This window comes from Oncorhynchus gorbuscha, linkage group LG22 (genome assembly GCF_021184085.1).
Source record: "Oncorhynchus gorbuscha isolate QuinsamMale2020 ecotype Even-year linkage group LG22, OgorEven_v1.0, whole genome shotgun sequence".
NCBI lineage: Eukaryota > Metazoa > Chordata > Actinopteri > Salmoniformes > Salmonidae > Oncorhynchus > Oncorhynchus gorbuscha.
In genome coordinates this window covers 11,105,599-11,128,712 of record NC_060194.1, presented here as the reverse complement: position 1 = coordinate 11,128,712, position 23,114 = coordinate 11,105,599, and the positions used below count along the sequence as shown (strand labels likewise).

The 23,114-nt window shown below is 40.3% G+C and overlaps 1 protein-coding gene across 4 annotated transcripts in view; it reads right to left on the bottom strand.

Annotated features, from left to right (window-relative positions):
• LOC124010000 (SPRY domain-containing SOCS box protein 4-like) overlaps nt 1-18,042 on the bottom strand; it is a 112,313-nt gene extending 94,271 nt beyond the window's left edge. For 2 of the 4 annotated variants that reach the window (XM_046322297.1, XM_046322298.1), the window contains exons 1-2: nt 17,840-18,042; nt 16,230-16,312 (exon numbers count right to left, since the gene is read on the bottom strand). The gene's annotated coding sequence lies outside the window, so the exon portion shown is untranslated. The remainder of the gene's footprint in view (nt 1-16,229; nt 16,313-17,839) is intronic. The other 2 variants (XM_046322296.1, XM_046322300.1) reach the window with 1 other exon arrangement.
• Between the last annotated feature and the right edge of the window lie 5,072 nt (nt 18,043-23,114).

The following is a 23,114-nucleotide window of genomic DNA, read 5'->3' as shown; positions in this document are numbered from 1 at the left end:
AGAAACTGCAGTCATTTTCATTATTCTTAGCAATCCTTGTGAGGTAAGCATTTGCTAGGTTGCCACTTGTTCGCCTATTGAAATTGAACTTCAGTTCATGAAAATAAATAGCTAGCCAGCTACTTAACCCTGTTGCCCAAAGCTAATGTTGTACGCAGCCAGTTAGCTTCATCTGGCTCGACCAGACCGGGTTCTGTTGAGAAAGTAGCCAGGATTTAGCACAATAGTGGAATTTGCAGTTTGAAATACAAGTATGTCATTGACAGTGATGCAAATGAATACAAATAGAATGTCATACTTTTATTTTGAAGGCTAACTGCAAAGTCCACTATTGTGGCTAATCCTTAGTGGCAAGCTTCACAGATGGGTTCGACAACCATTAATCAAATAAGAATGGTCTAATAAATGAGGGTTATTTTAGATGACTACAAGCTATATAGTTAGCAAGTTAACTATAGCTACTGAAACGGATGTCGTGTTATTTGACACGTCATAGTGTTATTTGACGTGTGATCTTTTGACACAAAGACCCAAACGGCGTACCATAGAAATCCTGGTTGAAAATTAAAACAGCACAGCAACTAAGTGAAATAGGTTTTGATTATGTTTTACTGGTAATGGAGACATGCATAAATACCAACAAAATAAATGTTGTCAGTGGTGTGTCCTTTAACTTGGCAAGTCCTTTAATGACGGCCCGGATGACGCTGGGCCAATTGTGCGCCGCCCTGCGGGACTATCAATCACGGCCGGAAGTTATACAGCCTGGATTCAAACCAGGGACTGTAAGTGATGCCTCTTGCAAAGAGATGCAGTGCCTTAGAACGATGCGTCCATGTGTGTTTTAACAATGCAACTGCACTAGAATACTTAAACACTGCCGCAAAAAAAACAAATATATATATAAAATGTAAAAGGTAAAAATCAGATATAGGTATCAGACAAAAATGTCATACCGGTGCATCACTAATTAAAAGGGATACTTTGGTATTTTGGCAATGGTCTCTTTATTCTACTTCCCCAGAGGCAGATTAACTTTGTGTCTAGTATCAACCTGCTCCACTGCAGCCCCATCGATGAGAATGGGGGTGTGCTCGGTCATCATTTTCCTGTAGTCCACAATCATCTCCTTTGTCTTGATCACATTGAGAGGTTGTCCTGGCACCACAAGGCCAGGTCTCGGACCTCCTCCCTATAGGCTCTCATCGTTGTCGGTGATCAGGCCTACCACTGTTGTGTCATTGGAAAACTTAATGATGCCGTTGGAGTCGTGCGTGAACAGGGAGTACAGGAGGGGACTGAGCACGCACCCCTGAGGGGTCCCCCATGTTGAGGATCAGCGTGGCGGACGTGTTGTTACCTACCCTTACCGCCTGGTGGCAGCCCGTCAGGAAGTGTTTAGTCCTAGGGTCCTTAGCTTATTGATGAGCTTTGGGGGCACTATGTTGACCTGTAGTCAATGAATAGCATTCTCACATAGGTGTTCATTTTGTCCTGGTGGGAAAGGGCAGTGAGGAGTGCAATAGAGAATGCATTTGTGGATTTGTTGGGGCGGTATGCAAACTGGGGTGGGTCTAGGGTTCCTGGGATAATGGTGTTGATGTGAGCCAGCCTGTCAAAGCACTTCATGGCTACAGATGTGAGCGCTACGGGTTGGTAGTCATTTTAGGCAGGCTACCTTAATGTTCTTGGGCACAGGCACTATGGTGGTCTGCTTTAAAAAATAATGTTGGTATTACAGACACTGACAGGTTGAAAATCTCAGTGAAAACACTTGCCATTTGGTCAGCGCATGCTCGCAGTACACGTCCTGGTAATCCATCTGGCCCTGCAGCCTTGTGAATGTTGACCTTTTCAAAAGGTCTTACTCACATTGGCTGTGGAGAGCGTGATCAGTCTTCTGGAACAGCTGGTGCTCTCATGTATGTTTCAGTGTTTGCCTCAAAGCGAGCATATAAGTAGTGTAGCTCGTCTGGTAGGCTCGTGTCACTGGGCAGCTCTCGGCTGTGCTTCCCTTTGTAATCTGTAATGGTTTGCAAGCCCTGCCACATTTGCCGAGCGTCAGAGCCGGTGTAGTAAGATTCGATCTTAGTCCTGATATTGAGGCTTTGCCTGTTTGACAGTTCGTTGGAGAGCATAGTGGGATTTCTTAAAAGCTTCCAGGTTAGTCACGCTCCTTGAAAGCGGCAGCTCTAGCCTTTAGCTCAGTGCTGATGTTGCCTGTAATCCATGGCTTCTGGTTGGGGTATGTACGTGCGGTCACAACGTCAGAGATGCACTTATTGGCTTTATCAATGACTGATGTGGTGTACTCCTCAATGCCATCGGAGGAATCCCAGAACATATTCCAGCCTATACTAGTGAGTCCTGTAGCTTAGCATCTGCTTCTTCTGACCACCTTTTATTGATCTAGTCACTGGTGCTTCTTGCTTTAATTTTTGCTTGTAAGCAGATTTACAGAATTATGGTCAGATTTGCCAAATGGAGGGCAAGGGAGAGCTTTGTATGAGTCTCTGTTTGTGCAGTAAAGGTGGTCCAGAGTTTTTTTTCCCCCCCTCTGGCTGCACATTTAACATTTACATTACATTTAAGTCATTTAGCAGACGCTCTTATCCAGAGCGACTTACAAATTTAACATGATGATAGAAATTTGGTACAACGGATTTAACCTCCACGAATGTCGTTGATTTTATTCTCCAAAGATCGCCCATTTGCTAGCAGAATGGAAGGAAGTGGGGGTTTATTCGATTGCCTACGAATTCTCAGAAGGCAGCCCACTCTGGACCCTTTCTCCCTCCTCTTCACGCAAATCATGGGGATCTGGGCCTGTTCCCGAGAAAGCAGTATATCGTTCACGTCGGGCTCGTAAGACTCGTTAAAGGGGGGAAAAAAAACAACTCTGCTAGTCTGGTGAGTAATCGCAGTCCTGATGTCCAGATGTTATTTTCGGTCATAGACAGTAACAGGAACATTATGTACAAAATAGGTAACAAAAATAAAGTCAAACAAGGCAAATAAACAAACAAAAAACAATTTGTTTGGGGACACGTAGAACGTCAGACTTTCTTCTCTGGCGCTATTTTTACGGCACCACTGGACTTTATATTGAAAATACAAAACAAGATATTTTAGTTTACTTGTCCCGATGCATAACATGGACATTAACTAGGTTGTATGATTTCTAAATGACAACATGATAGACTTTATTCAGTCAGTTCAACACCATTTATAAACCAGTCAAGCTTTCTGATCGTCAATCAAAGCATAGTAAGCCTATGAGCCAGCACATCGTGGCGGCATATGAAACATGCGACAGAAAATCACTTCATGTGCCAGAAAACAGGCTAAGTAGATGTCAACTCATTGTTACAACATTATATGGGACGTGCAATTTGACTCACAGACGATGAAGGAGCATCACTCGCTCTCCCTCCATGTAAAGAAGTTTGACTGCAACCACAGCGTACAACACACCTACCCACCCAGGTACCGGGACAAACAGCACTGTCAAACCAGCAGTGTTTCCCTATCGTCGCTCACTTTGTGGCTGACAGGCATCTGTCATATCAAGAGATCACTGGAAGATGCATATCTCACTTGTGAATTGTGTAACCGGCTCTATAGCAGACAGCCGGCACAAGTAAAAAATTAAAAAAATTAAAATAGATATGCTCAACTTTAAAGTGCTTCAGTTTAGTACTAGGCGGGATAGTTGCTGGTCTGTCAATTGAACCCCTCTCATTAACACATTCGCATAACTTTAGGTCATTTATCACGAGGGAGAGAAAGAGGGGAAGGGGGAGAGCATGAACGAAAGAGTGAAAAAACTAGTCAGAATGACCGAGTTAGAGAATAAGAGTGAGTAGATGAGAACATTTGAGATTGAGAGAACATGAAAGACAGAAGAAAATGCAAGAGAGATGACCAGAAATGAGTGAAGCAAAAAAGAGAATTCATGCTACAGGCAAGTGAGTCGTATGGCATGAGAAACAGAAAGAGGGTGAACTATTGTTGTGCATTGAAAGGGCGGGGTTGTGGTATGATAACTGGCTGAGAGGAAGGAAGAGCACAATAAAAAGACAAGAGTATGAGAGCTGAGGGTGTTGAGACAGGGAGAAGACACTGATCGAAATTTGTGGTATACAGAGAGAATGAAAGAATACTAGAAAGAAAGAGGGAGAGAGAAAGTCAGACTGACCATCTTTCTTTAATGAGACGTGCTCATTTGTTAAAACACCACAGAGCCAGACAGAGAATAAGACATGGGAGCGAGAATGAGAAATGAAGGCACAAAAGAGGGGGAAAGCAGGTAAACAGTCCGATTGCCCTGGGGAGCCTCTAGTCTTCTCTTTCGTGACTGGCTGGGCAGATCCATCAGACAGATTAAGGACCCCGTCACCATGGTGTTGGATACCTCCTATTCCTTCCCCTCTAATCCATCCATTCCACTTTCATTCCCCCCACACTGAATAGTCCAATTAAAAAGGGTGGCACCTGGCCCCCTCCCTGAGGACCCACAGTACCCAGATGTTCAGTGTCTAAACCCTCCCTGGCCAATGACAGCCAGGTGTGCCAGCCTCTGAACCCGAACCGGGGCACAGGGCTTTGACAATGCAACCTTCCTTCCTCCCTTTGAGGGAAATCATATGAATTGACAGGTGGATGCAAGGACTCCCACAGAAAGGAAAATACAAATTTCAAAGCATTTAAAAACAGGCCAATGCCAAGACTAAATATTATTGCTTTAAACTTTCCTTAGTGATCACCAATACTGAGAAATTGATAGGTTTCCACCATCTAGACAGACCTATTGCGTTCACACCGACAGTCAAATTCTGACTAGTAGTCTAGTAATGTGTGTTCTTCCACCTCAAAAAGCACAAGAAAGAATATTGACACCCAGATTGTTCTGTAATCCTTTCTAGTTAGAAACAAAATGGTACGCATTCCTGAAACATTTTGTTGAAGTACATTAACAAAAAAAAAAGAATCACTTTCAGGATCCTGTCTTTCAAAGATAATTCATAAAATTCCAAATAACTTCATAGATCTTCATTGTAAAGGGTTTAAACACAGTTTCTCAATGCTTTCCCACAATTAATGAACATGCACCTGTGGAACGGTCGTTAAAACACTAAGCTTACAGACGGTAGACAATTAAGGTCACAGTTATGAGAACTTAGGACACTAAATAGGCCTTTTTACAGACTGAAAAACGCCAAAAGAAAGATGCCTAGGGCCCCTGCGTGAACGTGCCTTAGGCATGATGCAAGGAGGCATGAGGACTGCAGATGTGGCCAGGGCAATAAATTGCAATGTCCATACTGTGAGACGCCTAAGACAGTGCTACAGGGAGACAGAACGGACAGCTGATGGTCCTCGCAGTGCCACACCACGTGTAAAAACACCTGCACAGGATCGGTACATCCGAACATCACACTGGCGGGACAGGTACAGGATGGCAACGACACCTGCCCGAGTTACACCAGGAACGCATAATACCTCCATCAGTGCTCAGACTCTCAGCAATAGGCTGAGAGAGGCTGGAATGAGGGCTTGTAGGCCTGTTGTAAGGCAGGTCTCACCATACATCACCGGCAACGTCGTCGACTATGGGCACAAACCCACCATTGCTGGAAAAGACAGGACAGGAAATAAGTGCTCTTCACCGACGAGTCTCGGTTTTGTCTCACCAGGGATGATGGTTGGATTCACGTTTATCATCAAAGGAATGAGCGTTACGCCGAGGCCTGTACTCTGGAGTGGGATCGATTTGGAGTTGGAGGGTCCATCACAGCATCATCGGACTGAGCTTGTCATTGCAGGCAATCGGAACGCTGTGCGTTACAGGGAAGACATCCTCCGACCTCATGTGGTACCCTTCCTGCAGGCTCACCCTGACATGACCCTCCAGCATGAAAATGCCACCAGCCATACTGCTTGTTCTGTGTGGGATTTCCTGCAAGACAGGAATGTCAGTGTTCTGCCATGGCCAGCGAAGAGCCCAGATCTCAATCCAATTGAGCATTGAGGGCCATTCCCCCCAGAAACATCCAGGAACTTGCAGGTGCCTTGGTGGAAGAATGGGGTAACATCTCACAGCAAGTACTGGGGGGGGGGGGGAATGGTGCAGGCCATGAGGAGATGCACTGCAGTAGTTAATGCAGCTGGTGGCCACACCAGATACTGACTTTTTTGATTGTGCCCCCCCCCCCTTTGTTCAGGGACACATTCAATTTCTGTTAGTCACACATCTGTGGAACTTGATCAGTTTGTCTCAGTTGTTGAATCTTGTTATGTTCATACAAATATTTTACATGTTAAGTTTGCGGAAAATAAAACGCAGTTGACAGTGAGATTTCTTTTTACAGAGATCATATTAATATGGGCAATTTTCATCCCATTCCTGGGTAGCTTATCAGAGAGACATAACACTGAAAAGCACAAACAAAGCAAGATAAAAACACATGCATTCAGCAGTCCATTAAATCAATTGGTTTGCGCTTGCTGCAGGGTTAAAGCTACGAACCCATTGGCATGGCTCTCTCATCCCTTCAAGGCTTCTGGAAAGGTGGGTGGGCAACGAGCCTGTAATAGCAGATGTAAGCGATGTGCCCACGCTATCTGGCAGCTTTCATTGCTAGGATAGGTTCTTTCCTCTTCTGGCACACAGCTTTAGGATAGTCCTCATTGAGGTTGAACTCAGAAGAACCTAAGTGTTTCAACCACTTCACAAATTTGTTAACAAACTAAAGTTTTGGCAAGTCGGTTAGGACATTACTTTGTACATGACACAAGTCATTTTTCTAACAATTGTTTACAGATTTCACTGTATCACAATTCCAGTGGGTCAGAAGTTTAAATACACTAAGTTGACTGTGCCTTTAACTTATGGCTGCAAGGGCAGTATTGAGTAGCTTGGATGAAAAGGTGCCCATTGTAAACGGCCAGCTCCTCAGTCGCTAATATATGCATATTATTATTAGTATTGGATAGAAAACACTAACGTTTCCAAAAGTGTCAAAATATTGTCTGTGAATATAACAGAACTGATATTGCAGGCGAAACCCTGAGGAAAATCAAAGCAGGAAGTGGCTTCTATTTTTTAAACTCTGTTCCATAGCCTCCCTTTGATCCATTTAAAGGGATATGAACCAGAATCCTTTCCTATCGCTTCCTCAAGGTGTCAAGTCTTCAGACAGTTTCAGGATTTTATTTAGAAAAATTAGCCAGAACGATAACATCCCGTCAAGTGGTCACATGAGTTTTGCTCGCGCAACAGAGTGGATAGGTATTGCTTTTCCCTCTCCTACTGTGAAAGACATGTGCGGTTGATATATTATCGATTATACATTTGAAAAACAACCTGAGGATTGATTATAAAAAAACTTTTGACATGAGTCTGTGGACATGGAAACTGTTCTTCAGGTCTTGGACCTCTGGTCAGGTCGTCCATTCTTATTAGTTGAATCCACGAGTATTTGGTCAAAACACTTAACCATTTTCTTGAAGTATCAACTGCTTGTAGAACTCTGTTAATTTAAAAAATATATATTTCACGTGTGATAGAGACACACCACTGTCCTCAATGGTACTCCCGCCGGCTTTGGTCTTGGTAGGTAGCAACGCAGGTTACGTTGTTACTCCTCCCAGATCCAAAAAGGTCACAGGGGAAATTGAAAACAGCAGGGATCTAGACAGCCATAAACCTGGGACAATCCACAATGACTAACCTCATCGCAGGCGGCGTTCAAGCCCCCCCCAAAACAAAACACTAGCTTGATATGCAGCTAGCTAGCAACACTAAATAGGTGTTGGGTTGGAAGGATCACTGTTTGGAAGGATCACTAGACAGAGACCAGCAGTCCTAGCAACTGATGCGAACTGTATCGCGGGATTCAAACTAAAAAGCTAGCAAGAACTTTCCAATACACATTTTATTTTTTTAAACAAAACCTAGCCCTCATTTGTAAGGATATATACACTCCCGTTCAAAGGTTTGGGGTCATTTAGAAATGTCCTTGTTTTTTGAAAAAAGCACAAAAAAAAGTGATCAGAAATACAGTGTAGACATTGTTAATGTTGTAAATGACTATTGTAGCTGGAAACAGCTGGTTTTGTAATGGAATCTACATTATCAGCAACCAACACCTGTGCTCCAATGTCACGTTGTGTCAGCTAATCCAAGTTATCATTTTAAAAAGGCTAATTGATCATTAGAAAACCCTTTAGCAATTATGTTAGCAGAGCTGAAAACTGTTGTTCTGATTAAAGTAGCAATAAAAAAACTGGCCTTCTTTAGACTAGTTGAGAATCTGGAGCATCAGCATTTGTGGGTTCAATATTCAGGCTCAAAATGGCCAGAAACAAATAGCTTTCTTCTGAAACTTGTCAGTCTATTCTTGTTCTAAGAAATAAAGGCTATTCCAGAAATACATGGAATAGCCTTCACAGAACAGCACAAACTGACTAACCAGAATAGAAAGAGTGGGAGGCCCCGGTGCACAACTGAGCAAGAGGAAAAGTACCTAGTTTGAGAAATAGACGCCTCACAAGTCCTCAACGGGCAACTTCATTAAATAGTACACGCGAAATACCAGTCTCAACGTCAACAGTGAAGAGGCGACTCCTGGATGCTGGCCTTCTAGGCAGAATTGCAAAGAAAAAGCCATCTCTCAGACTGGCCAATAAAAATAAAAGACAGGCAAAAAACCGACACTGGACAGAGGAAGATTGAGTGCTTGACGCCATTAGTCAAGCATGGTGGAGGCAATGTGATGGTCTGGGGGTGCTTTGGTGGTGGTGAAGTGGGAAATTTGTACAGGGTAAAAAGGGATCTTGAAGGAGGAAGGCTATCACTTGTTTAGAAGACAAGAGAATGTCTTTAAACAAAATATAAGTGTTGCTATTACTTGGCAGAGGGAGATACTTCCACATTGTGGTTTGAAATACTTCTGATACCTTAAAATCTGTTACTACCCCCTACTTTTTCGAACATTCTGTTAGAAATTGCGCAACATTTCAGCGTCCTGCTACTCATGCCAGGAATATAGTATATGCATACAATTAGTATGTGTGGATAGAAAACTCAGACGTTTCTAAAACTGGTTAAATCACGGCTGTGACTATAACAGAACGTGCGTTTCATCGAAAAGCGCAGGAAAATCTGATCACTGAAAACGAAAATATATCAATGCGCCACTTGAATGCATTGTTGAATAGAAACCACATTACCTGGAGCCGAGGTTGCAATACCTACAGCTTCCACACGATGTCAACAGTCTTGTCATTTGCCTAGGATTTGTTTCTTGGTCAAACGGACAAGAGACAATCCATTTCTTCCGATTTCCAACCGGATATTTTGGTTGAGATTTACCCGGACATTATTTCAAGACGTACAGCTATAGAATATACATCGCCTCGTGATCAATTTGATCGATTAACGTTTACTAATACCCAAAGTTGCATTACAAAAGTATTTTGAAGTTTGTTTAAGTTTATCGTCGACTTGTTTAAATTTTTTAAATGACGTTGCGTTATAAAACGCTGTTTTTTCCTTGATCACACAGTCTTCATAGATCGATATCTAGGCTATATATGGATAGATTTAAAATCGGGGAAAAAAAGACCCAATAGTGATGTTTATGGGACATCTAGGAGTGCCAACAAAGAAGATGGTCAAAGGTAATGAATGTTTTATATTTTATTCCTGCATTTTGTGTAGCGCCACCTATGCAAATTATTTTGTTTTACGTCCCCTGCGGGTCTTTAGGGGTGTTGCATGCTATCAGATAATAGCTTCTCATGCTTTCGCCGAAAAGCATTTTAAAAATCTGACTTGTTGGCTGGATTCACAACGAGTGTAGCTTTAATTCAGTACCCTGCATGTGTATTTTAATGAACGTTTGAGTTTTAACGAGCGCTATTAGCATAGCGCATTTGCATTTCCAGATGGGACGCCTGCGTGTCGGGTGGAGGTAAGAGGTTAGACTTTTTCCTGGTAGATGTTATCCAAGACGCCTTTTCCATCTGTTCGACCAGAAATCAAAGCCTTTTCCATCCAAAACATTAGGTTTAAGCAAATGTAAATGCCATAACTTCAACACCATTTCTTTTCTTCCATATACAGTGTGATATATATATAATATATATTTATATATATATACAGTGTGATATAAATATAATATATATACAGTGTGATATAAATATATATAATATATATTTATATATATATACACAGTGTGATATAAATATAATATATATACAGTGTGATATAAATATAATATAAATATAATATATATACAGTGTGATATAAATATAATATAAATATATACAGTGTGATATAAATATAATATATATATATACAGTGTGATATAAATATAATATATATATATATACAGTGTGATATAAATATAATATATATATATCAGTGTGATATAAATATAATATATATATATCACTGTAATATATATATATCTATATAACACTGTATATATCTATATCAATCTCTATATATATCTATATCTATACATACACACACACCAAAATTAACATGCTCCTATGAACTTCACACATTGGTGTTGATGGGTATTTTACATGTACAGTTGAAGTTTACATACACCTTAACCAAATACATTTAAACTCAGTTTCACAATTCCTAACATTTAATCCTAGTAAAAATTCCCTGTCTTAGGTCAGTTAGGATCACCACTATTTTAAGAATGTGAAATGTCAGAATAGAGAATGATTTATTTCAGCTTTTATTATTTCAGCTTTTATTCCTTTCATCACATTCCCAGTGGGTCAGAAGTTTACATACACAATTAATATTTGGTATCATTGCCTTTAAATTGTTTAACTCTGGTCAAACATTTTGGGTAGTCTTCCACAAGTTTCCCACAATAAGTTGAGTGAATTTTGGGCCATTCCTCCTGACAGAGCTGGTGTAACTGAGTCAGGTTTGTAGGCCTCCTTGCTCGCACACACTTTTTCAGTTATGCCCATACATTTTCTATAGGATTGAGGTCAGGGCTTTGTGATGGCCACTCCAATACCTTGACTTTGCTGTGCTTAAGCCATTTTGACCCTAAGCATACTTCCAAAGTTGTAGCATTGTCCATTTGGAAGATATTTTTGTAACCAAGCGTTAAAACCTTTCTAGGGCAGGCGTTCCACTAGTGGAACCCCTCGACAACATTCCGCTGAAAAGGCTAAATTAAAAAAAACTTTTTTATAAATATGTAATTTTCACACATTAACAAGTCCAATACAGCAAATGAAAGATTAATAAGTTTATCTACCCATCATGTCCAATTTCAAAAATTCTTCACAGCGAAAGCACAACACATGATTATGTTAGGTCATAGCCAAGTCAAAAACAGCTATTTTTCCAGCCAGAGATAGGAGTCACAAAAATCAGGAATATAGATAAAATGAATCACTAACCTTTGATGATCATCAGATGACACTCACAGGACATCATGTTACACAATACATGTATGTTTTGTTCGATAATGTGCATATTTATATCCAAAAATCTCAGTTTACATTGGCGTGTTTTGTGCAGTAATGTTTTTATCCCAAAACATCCTGTGATTTTGCAGAAATACTCATAAACATCGATTTAAAAAAGATACAAGTGTTATTCACAGAATTGAAGATAGTCGCAAGAAGTTAAGGAGAAGTCTATCAAACCCAGATCCGGGAGCCTAATCATAACCTCAAACGAATTAGCATAACGCAGCGGACATACATCTTCCTATTCATTCATGAAAATCACAAATTAAATATATTGAGACACAGCTTAGCCTTTTGTTAATCACACTGTCATGTCAGATTTTAAAAATATGCTTTTACAGCCAACGCTAGACAAGCATTTGTGTAAGTTTATCATGGCATAATGCTATGCTAGGCTCTGCTGGCAGCAGGCAACATTTTCACGAAAAGAAAAGCAATCAAATTAAATCATTTACCTTTGAAGAACTTCGGATGTTTTCACTCAGGAGACTCCCAGTTAGATAGCAAATGTTCATTTTTTCCCAAAATAATATTTTCGTGGGCGAAATAGCTCCCGTTTGTTCATCACTTTGGCTGAGAAATTGACCGGAAAATGCGGTCACTACAACGCCTAACTTTTTTCCAAATTAGCTCCATAATAGCGACAGAAACATGGCAAACGTTGTTTAGAATCAAGCCTCAAGGTGTTTCACATATCTATTCGATAATATATTTTATATATCCGTCGGGACAATTGGTTTCTCATAAGAAGCGATTGGAAAAATGGCTACCTCAGTAATTTACGCAAGATTTTCTGCGGGAGCCATCATGTGACCACTTGCTCAATGTGGTCCCTTACGGCTATTCTTCAACATAAATGCGTTAAAAAAAACATTACAATGCTGTAGACACCTTGGGGAATACGTAGAAAACGTAGACTCATTCGTAGCCATATAAAGGACTCATTGGCATGAAGCAGTTTCAAAAAATGTGGCACTTCCTGATTGGAGTTTTATCTGGGTTTCGCCTGTAACAGTTCTGTTGCACACAAACAATATCTTTGCAGTTTTGGAAACGTCAGTGTTTCCTATCCAAAGCTGTCAATTATATGCATAGTCGAGCAGCTTGTCGTGACAAAATATCCCGTTTATCCCAATGTGTACTTAACCATAAACAATGCCTTAAAATCAATACAAGTATATATTTTTAAACCTGCATATTTAGCTAAAAGAAATCCAGGTTTGCAGGCAATATTAACCAGGTGAAAGTGTCACTTCTCTTGCGTTCACTGCATGCAGAGTCAGGGTATATGCAAGTGTTTGGGCCGCCTGGCTCTTTGCGAACTAATTTGCCAGAATTTTACGCAATTATGACCCAACATTGAAGGTTGTGCCATGTAACAGGAATATTTAGACTCGTGGATGCCACCTGTTAGATAAAATACGGAACGGAATAAACATTTTGTTTGCGGGGATAGTTTCCGGATTTGACATTAGGTTCACATTTGTGTGTTTATTATAGTTAAGTCTATGATTTGATATAGCAGTCTGACTGAGGGGTGGTAGGCAGCAGCAGGCTCATAATCGTCAAAGATATGCATCTATCTATTAGAGAAATTGTTGACGCGTTATAATTCCTGAAATAACTTGCGGCTGAACTTGAAAGGGGTTCCTTCGTTATTTTACCATTCATGTCTTCCATCAAGAATGTCTTTATCTAATTTAAATAAGGTATGAGTTTCGTGCAGGCTTAAACCACCTCTGCGTTTTGATACCAGTGTAAATCTCACTAGGATATGGTAACGTTTGTCAACATATTTTCATAAATCCACTCCACAAAAAAAAAGATCTTCGCTTATATTTAGCCAATATTGATCAGTTACCTTGTCCTATGGATATCTACAGTTATAAAATTGGCAAGGTGGTGTAAGCCTACACGAAACACAGACCTTATTTTAAGTGAATCTAAAAATATAATATGACTCACACTTTGGTAGTCAATTCTTACCATGTCCATTATTAAAAATAGGATTTCCTGCATATAGAAATAACAGTTTTTGTTTAACATTCACAGGTAACACTATTTTTATTCAAACAGTTGAGAATATTTGTCTCCTAAAGCAGACTCTTCAGTATCATTGTCACTTCAGAGCTGTGTGTGTGTGTTTTACAGATGGTAGAGAAAAGCAGAACACCAGTGTGGAACTATTACATGGAATTGGCACCAGAGAAAGCAAGGTGTCTTATTTGTGATAAAGATCTAAGCATGAGGTCAGTAACGGCTAAATCAAAAAATACCACCAACCTGTGGAATCACCCATAATATGTATTATATTGAGTTAAAAGTGTTCATTCAGTATTGTTGCAATTGTCATTACAAAATATATATATTATATACACACATTTATAATTTAAAAAATTTAAAAGCCGATTAAATTCAGTATCTGATTTTTTTTGTCCTCCAATAAATTGGTATCGGCGTTGAAAAATCATAATCTGTCGACCTCAACTTCAGACGTTTGGAAATTGCTCCCAACGCTGAACCAGACAAATTTTTCTGAGGTCTTGGCTGATTTCTTTTGATTTTCCCATGGTGTCAAGCAAAGAGGCACAGAGATTAAAGGTAGGTCTTGAAATACAGCCACAGGTACACCTCCAAGTGACTCAAATTATGTCAATTAGCCTATCAGAAGCTTCCAAAGCCATGACATGTTCTGGAATATTCCAAGCTGTTTAGAAGGCACAGTCAATTTATTGTATATAAACTTCTGACCCACTGGATTTGTGATAGTGAATTATAAGTGAAATAGGACCCTAATTGAGTGCACCCAAATTAGCCCTTTTAAATGTATAGGATTCATATAATCTTCAATAAACAATATAGTACCCAACATATGATTTGGACCATAATTATTTAGAATGAATAAGACATGGGAAATAAATACACACACACACATACATACATACATAACGTCACCAAAGACACCCACACCAATCCCAGATCTCTATGCTTGACATGTAGTATGGAGCTGCATCTTCGAGTATTGCTTCTACATACTATGTAATGTAATCCCTGTTAATCTGGTGATGTTTCCCACCCTGTTCAGAGGAATTAGCCATTGAAGTTGCTTGCATTAGGTACTATAGATTAGTGTGAAAGTAACAGGTTTTTCCCACTAGATGCCACTGTTCCTGCTACACCCTTTTATCCATTTTGCTCATGTTTATTAAAAGGGATCACACCATGTTCTTTGCAACTTTGGGTAGAAAGCCCTATGGTTTTTGCTCATGATGAAAATAAATGACATGTCTTCAATGAAAACTTGCTTGCAAGACTGCTGGTGCTGCTTGTTTCAGCATAAGGGTGGTGGAGGGGCAGGAGAGGAGCAGAGGCCAGTGTGTGTGGCACAGAGGGAAAAAGACTCATGCTAGTTAGACAAACACATTTTTATTTTTTTATTTAACCAGGCAAGTCAGACAACCGAGCACTGAAGGTAATTCTTGGTAAAGATAGCCACTCCCCCCCACCTTGGAAGATCTGGCTATAACCTTTTTTGGCAAGACAGAAAGGTTAACATCAGTATTCAAAATACTCTTAACCACGTCTCAGTACTGACCAATATCTGGATTGGAGCTGGGAACCCACACTTTCATTTGATCCATTTTAGGTCAAAAGTTTAGTGCTAACATGCAGAAAATCCAGGCTTTTACAAGAGCAGAAAAAAAGTGAAACAGACAGAGCACAAGTCAATTGGGGCTAGCAACAGTAGATGGGCCAGGGTGTACACCAACAACAGTAATACAATCAAGGCACGGCAGAGGACAGGGAGAGCACTGCAGAGGACAGGGAGAGCACTGCAGTGTTGATTTATGACATTTGAATGTGCATTTGATGGCAACAGGTTCATATTGTACAGCAATTTCATCAAGTAACAGGAATACAAAGCCGGCGAGTGGTTAGAACAGGATGGGGGGTATGTAGCAAGAGTGAAAACTCTGTCCCACGTAGGGAGGGGTCACCAAAGCAAGCAGGAGCCATAAGGCAAATGGTGGAACAAAAAAATGCAATTTGGGGCTACCAGAGTCACTCGCCCCAACAGTGCCTGTGTGCTGAAGGCAAGTGAAAACTTGGTAGGGAGGGGGGAGTGTGGTGGGGGTACCTGTACCAGGGGAGACAAGCCAGGGCAGACGGTGAACAGATCACCAGGTGGAATCCAAGCAGCAGTGCAGTAGGAGTAGGAAGCTTTACTTCTGGAGGCAGATTTCTTGAAGAAAATGCCAGTGGATGGCCCTGAACAGCAAGAGCGTGCTTCAAGGTCTCTGGATTTGGGAAGGGTAGCCTGTGGCTCAAAGGCTCCGACACTTCATGCCTAGATTGTAGGTTTGGAGTTTTGATCTGGAGTGAAGGTTATGCTGTGGACGGTAGCATCAAGGAGACAAAAAAAAAAAATCCAAAACTATCTTATTGTAAAAAACATGTTGAAAAGTGTGAGAGCTCACATGCAGCAGTGAGCCTTAACTTAGCATTCAGTCCTTTTAAAGTAAAATATATAGTAATGTATTTTCTTCTTGCCTTTTGAAAATAAGACAGCTTCAGACTAGACATCACACACACTCAGCTTCAGACTAGACATCACACACACTCAGCTTCAGACTAGACATCACACACACTCAGCTTCAGACTAGACATCACACACACTCAGCTTCAGACTAGACATCACACACACTCAGTACCCGGTTGGATGGTGTTCTCAGGTTTCTGTTTGTTTGCCAGAGCATTTGCTGTTGTAGTAGCAGGTAGCATCCTGTATGTGTCCCTGCCAAAAAAAATCCAAGTTTAACTAAATATTTCCTTCTCGAAACATGCTGAAAAATGCTCATGCCTGCTGTGTGATAATAAATTATTACCATAGGTTATTTATCATACCATCTGGTAGTGCCGGTCTTGATTGAATCAAATCGTTGGAAAAAAGCTAGCTCGCTACAGTCTCCAGCTAGCTAACTAAAGTAGCAAAGCTAATTGAGGCTATTTTGCTGCCCTCTCAGGTCCTTGTCTACAACAACTTCACAACAGCCTCCCTGTTGGTTGATCATTGTAGCCTACTCATCCTCATTTAGCCAATTTAAAATTACAGAATTAAAGATTTTGAATCAATGCAAAATGGAGTTCATTTACTCTACAGAGCCTGACTGTAGCACCACTTTGAATTAACAAAAACAACAAGCTATACCTATATAGTGTGTAGACTACCTGTGCATCTTTTATAATGGGGCACACATAAATACTGCAATAAAACCGCCATTTTTTTTTAATGCATGGAATATAATAGTATATCCTTGTAGGTTATGTAGAAGTGTCACATAGATTATTCAACTTTTTAGAGCAAAAATATGAAAATAAAAACTCCCATGTAGCCTAAAGCCTAATCTGTTCAGATATTCAATATAACTGTGCCCATCCCTAACATGGATTGACTCTAGTATTAAAGAGATTTGAGACACTGATCAAATGCAATACTATAATTATTTATTGGGAAAATAAATCATTAAAAAAAAATACAATTTAAAGTGACACACCACCCTTTCATCTCAACAAAGAGTAAAAAAGGTCAAAACAAAAGTATACTCGAGATTCTGTCAGTACAGGTGTGTGCAAACAGAGACCACCACCATAAGCCATGCAAATCCATGTCCTGCATGACACAGAACATGGTGTATCAGAGACACAACCAAGTAACCTTGTCCCACCATTTTGAGATGTGATATAATATATCAGTTGGCCATGTGAACGAGTAAACGAGGTGCCCACATGGTATGTACACAAAACATGGAGAGAAACACACAAGAGGACAAAAGAGTGAATACTCGGCTATAGGCAAATGTTACAAGAGCTTTTCCCTTCGTGGAGCAAATATAATCACTGTCCTGACGTAGGATTAAAGTAAGTGACTGACATCCGGCCAAGGAAGAAGACGTCATTATGAAACACCGGTTTGCCAGCCAATGTAATTCGATTAGAACCAGATAATCACTATGAAATTAAAAAATAAACCAACCTTCGAGTAATAGGTTATTGTCTTGAATGATTATTCAACTAAAATAATTGGTTTACCTAGGTTACCATTAGACACACTAATGGGAACTTAGAACACATTTGAAAACACCTGAAACTGATATTAAAATATATTTTAAACTACAAATAAGTAGCCTGCATATTCATAGGTTGTCGAGTGTACCAAAATAACCTCATCTATATACACATTGTTATTCTTTGCAGAATTTCTCTGTAGCCTAAACGAGCGCTTTCCATTTTGAAGGCACGTAAACATTGGAACAACACTCACCGTCGAGAAGTCAACTTCAAAGCGACAATTGTGAAGAATGTCAACGCCACAGGACACTCGCAAAGTTCTTTCGCGTACAAAAAACCCGCTTGATATTGATACAATGTTACCGATAAAATTGTAACAACCCACCGCATTCGTTTCTTTGTTACTTCATAATCGCTTGAGCACACAGAAGCAGGCCTAATCTCAATTTTATTTTCCTCGCGTCCTCGCTCGTCACCTCCTTCTCAAAACCAATTGGATGAGAAAGCCAGAGGTCCCGCCCCTTTGACCTTCTCCTCCAATGAGTTTTGAGAAGGAGGCTAGGAGAGAGGACGCGAGGAAGACATTTGAGAAAAAGCCACAGTCAATGAGATTTGAATGGATGTCAATATTCATTCAATTGTCCTGGTAACTTTTGCATTGGGGGAAAGTTGATTGCATTAAGTTTTGGACCTGGGCTGCCTACCGGGCGTGGGCAAGGTGTCGGTTCAAAGCCCACGGCGAAGTTGGTTCAAAACAAAAGTGAGGTAGTTAGCACATGGAGCAATGAGTATGATTCTTTGTTTTCTCATGCAAAAGTACTTTATCTGCCTTCCCAATGAAAACTAATTTTAATTCAAACATTTAATGGGAACGTGATGTATGTTTCTGGACGATGCAACATATGCTGCCTTGTTGACAATATGACCGAGTGTAGATTACTATTCGATTTGAGATGGGCGCTCTTCGACGCTTTGTCTTAATACGGAGCCACGGAGGAATGCTTTGAAGCAGTGTGTGGATGCTTGTATCGCTTTATCATAAGTATATAATCAATGACGTCAAAAGCTTCATTTGATCACGTGATTTTTCAAACCTGCTCGTTGCAAGATTCAGATTTCGCAGTGGTTCTGGTGCTTTCTTCGATTCCAAGCTGCTTTCAAACAACGACCTCCACTGGACACCGTACATACAAATATATAAACACAACATGCAACGATTTTACTGTTACAGTTCATATAAGGAAATCAGTCAGCTGAAAATAATTCGTTAGGCCCTAATCTATGGATTAGGCGCACATGTTTGAGTGTGTCAAGAACTGCAACGCTGCTGGGTTATTCACACTCAGTTTCCCATGTGTATCAAAAATTGTCCACCACCCAAAGGACATCCAGCCGACTTGACAACTGTGGGAAGCATTTAAGTCAACATGGGCCACCCTCTCTGTGGAATGCTTTCAACACCTTGTAGAGTCCATGCCATGATGAATTGAGGCTGTTCTAAGGGCAAAAAAAGAGGCGCAACTCAATATTTAGGAAGGTCTTCCTCATGTTTTGGTCCTTCTGTAGCTCAGTTGGTAGAGCATGGCGCTTGTAACGCCAAGGTAGTGGGTTCGATCCCTGGGACCACCCATACGTAGAATGTATGCACACATGACTGTAAGTCGCTTTGGATAAAAGCGTCTGCTAAATGGCATATATTATTATTATTATTATTTTGTACACTCAGTGTATACAGTCGTCACATTGGCTTTGCCGACACCTTGTGGAGAAATGGAGTAGAACAGTGTAAAACAAGCTCAGAATAAAATGGCCTATAGCCTTCAAGAAAATCCAGTCCATTTTTCAGAACAAACATGGCCTTTCTTTCCTGTGCTTCTAGGCCATAAAAAAAATGAAGCAAGCAAGCAATGGGAGTTGCAATCTGGTTTTTATTGACTTTTGTACAAAAAGGAGGTATGATGATACATAGATGGCAAAGAATAGGCCACATTAATTTCACCAGCTTAAACCAAACAAATAGGAGGGGGGGGGGGGGTACTGGCTGATTTAAGAGGGAAAACAATCAACAAAACAACATTCCAAAAAATTCAGTTCACTGAAATGTTTACATATAGTAATCACATTTCTCCTTGAAGTATTGAGTCAGGCAAAAACATGGACATGAATGAGTAAGCATATTTCTCTAGCCCAGCTATACATTGGGCAGCATGGTAGTCATGTCAACCTGGACCCCTATTGACTACGAAATAACATTGATAGAGAGCTGACAAGTAGATTCTTGAGTTACTAGTTCTCCAGTACCGTACCATAAAAATGTACGCCTACTTTTCCAAACTGTGTAAACTGTATCTTGGCTGTGTAAAATCTGTATACACTCCCTGGCAGACTCTGGTTTTTCCAATAGAGAAGCCATATGGGACCCACCATGATGGCATCCACAGTGTTAAATGGATTAGTCTTTAGTGACATGGTTGAGGTATTGCCAACCTACTAACCCAAGACTATGTGGGGATAAGTCATGAAACTGCAGACCTGCTGGTCTGTGTAGTGTGTTTTGTTTTCAAACAGAGCCGTCTTGAGTGGAGTGGAAACGTAGTGGCATTGAGCCCCATCTCTTAGATAGCAGCACGGGGCAGTCACTAAAGTCTAACAGATCACCTTATATGCAAGTCTACGCTCCACTACAAAATATATCAGTTATGTACTGTATACTAGTTATTCAAGTCACAGTATGACTGTCAGGGCAACGATAGTAACAAAAACAGCTAGGCTATAGTCTGTGGGAAAAGGACTCCAGCATATTCACAGTACAGTTGTTCTATACAGTATGCCAGTGGATAGGAAAAAAGACACTTGAAATTGGCCTGACAAAATGAGCAACTACCATAGGCAGAGGCCTCGGGTCAAAACTTCAATGTACAGAAGGATATTTTACAACCATCTAAACGATGCGCACCATAATCCAATGTAGCCTCTGCACTGTCAGAAAGTCTTCAGTCATGAATCCAGAGCCTGAATCAGTTTAAAATAGTTCAGGGTGACTTGAATCAGTTTAAAATAGTTCAGGGTGACTTGAACGCCAAAACATCATCTTGTCATAATATTGACTTTAATATAATATTCATTTATATTACGCTCCATCACACTGTATTTTTCCCTACTGAATGCCAGATTAAAAATTTGTAACAAAGACCAGATAGGATGCAGTAGCCTACACAGATATAAGTCGCTCTGGATAAGAGCGTCTGCTAAATGACTTAAATGTAAATGTAATACTATCGCTTGAAGATGGCTGGAGAGCAAATTCAAATGTAAAAATCAGATTGAGGGGAATTTACACACACACAAAAATATATATAATTCTGAAAAATAATACTTTGACATAAAACCAAAGACTGTCTTTCAGCACCAAGGCTTGCATGATGTAAAATGAAATACAAATTGTATAATATAAAAATTGAACAAAAGAAAAATATGTCAACACACCATGTTGCAACAGGTTCAAACATCTTACAATTGTACACAAATGCAGTCAAACAAATAATTTGCAACTATAAACTACAGTATAATAACACATGGACCTAAGCAAAATACACACAATAGTTGATATGCATATGTATTATATACACATGAATATCCTTCACAAGATGAAGTACTCTGAACTGTACAGTATCTGCAATGGGAACTGCTGAGCAAAACACCGTTTTTGCATATACAGTAATACTATTCTGATAATACAAGATTAAAATGTCCACACAAGAAAATGTTAAGCACATAACCCAAAAGGCCACAAAAAAAGTGTATTAAACTTCAGTTGGGAGCCACTGGTAGGGAAGGGCTACTGTGTAGCAGCTGGTGTGGCTCACTGCTTTGCCTTGCTCCCAACCGCAGTAATCTACATGATTAACTTTTAGTGGAGGGCACTCACTACCTCTGGAGTAGATATCAGGGCAGTTCGCTTTCACCTCACATACACACACACAAACACAGAGTCAAATGCACATCGACCCACAGTCACCATCCAAATCTCACACGAAAGGTTGGGAAAGATGATGGAATGACATTGACACTTCCTGACTTCCAACATTTAACAAATTGTCTTCAAGTAGCGGCGTCACACCAGTAGACAGACCTCTAACCAGCTAAGTGTTGGTACCTGTTGGAAAGACTCGCACCCTATCTAGATCAAAGAAATCCTGTGCACTCACGAGAGACAACTATGTCCCTCCCAATGACTAGTATCAGAGAAACAATACCATTATACAAAACACTGGATAAGCGTCTGTGGCTTGTGTTGTGATCAGCGGCGATCCCTAGTCTTGTGCACCATATGCATTGCTTCAGATTATAAGGGGTAACTCTGGCCTTCAGGGGAATGCTTGAAGACAAACTCGTTGCAGTACATGAAATGTTTGCTTGCTATTCTCTTATCATATAGCTAGCTGTGGTCCTTCTGTAGCTCAGTTGGTAGAGCATGGCGCTTAAATGTGGGTTCGATCCCGGGGGAATGTATGCACACATGACTGTAAGTCGCTTTGGATAAAAGCGTCTGCTAAATGGCATATATTATATTTATTATTAGAGATCTTAAATGATCTGGGGGGGAGAAAAACAGTGCCTAAATCTTTTTTTTAAGAACCATCTCTATATATATATATTTTGTTTTTACAATGGCATGTTATAGAAAGATACAGACACTTTTTGTGCTATTTCACTTGTTTTTTAGAAACGTAGGCCAACCAGTGAGTCACTTCCTCATTCATATTGTGCAGTACGGGGGCTATGAAAAAACATGAACAAAATACTCCATAAACACCCAAATACGTCATTTTAGAAATGGAAATGCTCTCAGTAGTGACGCAGGTCTTTAGATGTTGTACACATGAAATTGTCATTCCGGACATTATCTATAACGTTATAATCCATTTTATTGTGACTCAAGCCATACTTATCCGTCCATTCTAGCAGCAGGCTACCAAAGAATGGAACAGCTGGATAGGGGAAGCAGCTCGAGTCGCCGCAAAGTGGAATATAACGTTGCAGATAAAGTTTGGAATTAAAATGACGTATTTGGATGTTTTTGGAGCATTTGTTCATGTTTTTTTTTCAGCGACATTGAGGAAGTGACACTGGCTGGGGGTAAGTTCCTCAAAAACAAGTGAAATCGCCAAAAAAGTGTCTGGATCCTTCTATAGCGTACCATTTAGAGATAGTTGTAAAAACGTAAAATTGTCCTTTAAAAACAACTTCCCTCGCCAATGTTTGTTTGACATTCCTTAAACACCAAGCTTGGGTTCAAGCTGCTGAAACAAAGCATGCACAGCTTGTTTCAAACATGAGCTTGCATCAGGGATGGACAACTTTTATGGGGGGTGGGAGCTACACCAAGAAATTGTGTAGCAGTTGGGCTGTAGTTGCTCACAGGTCTGCATACCCACATATACGTATACCCATACCCCCCTCCGTCACTTTGCTAGCATAACATTTTAGCAGCCCCCCTCTTGACAGAGACTAAGTTTTAGAGTACA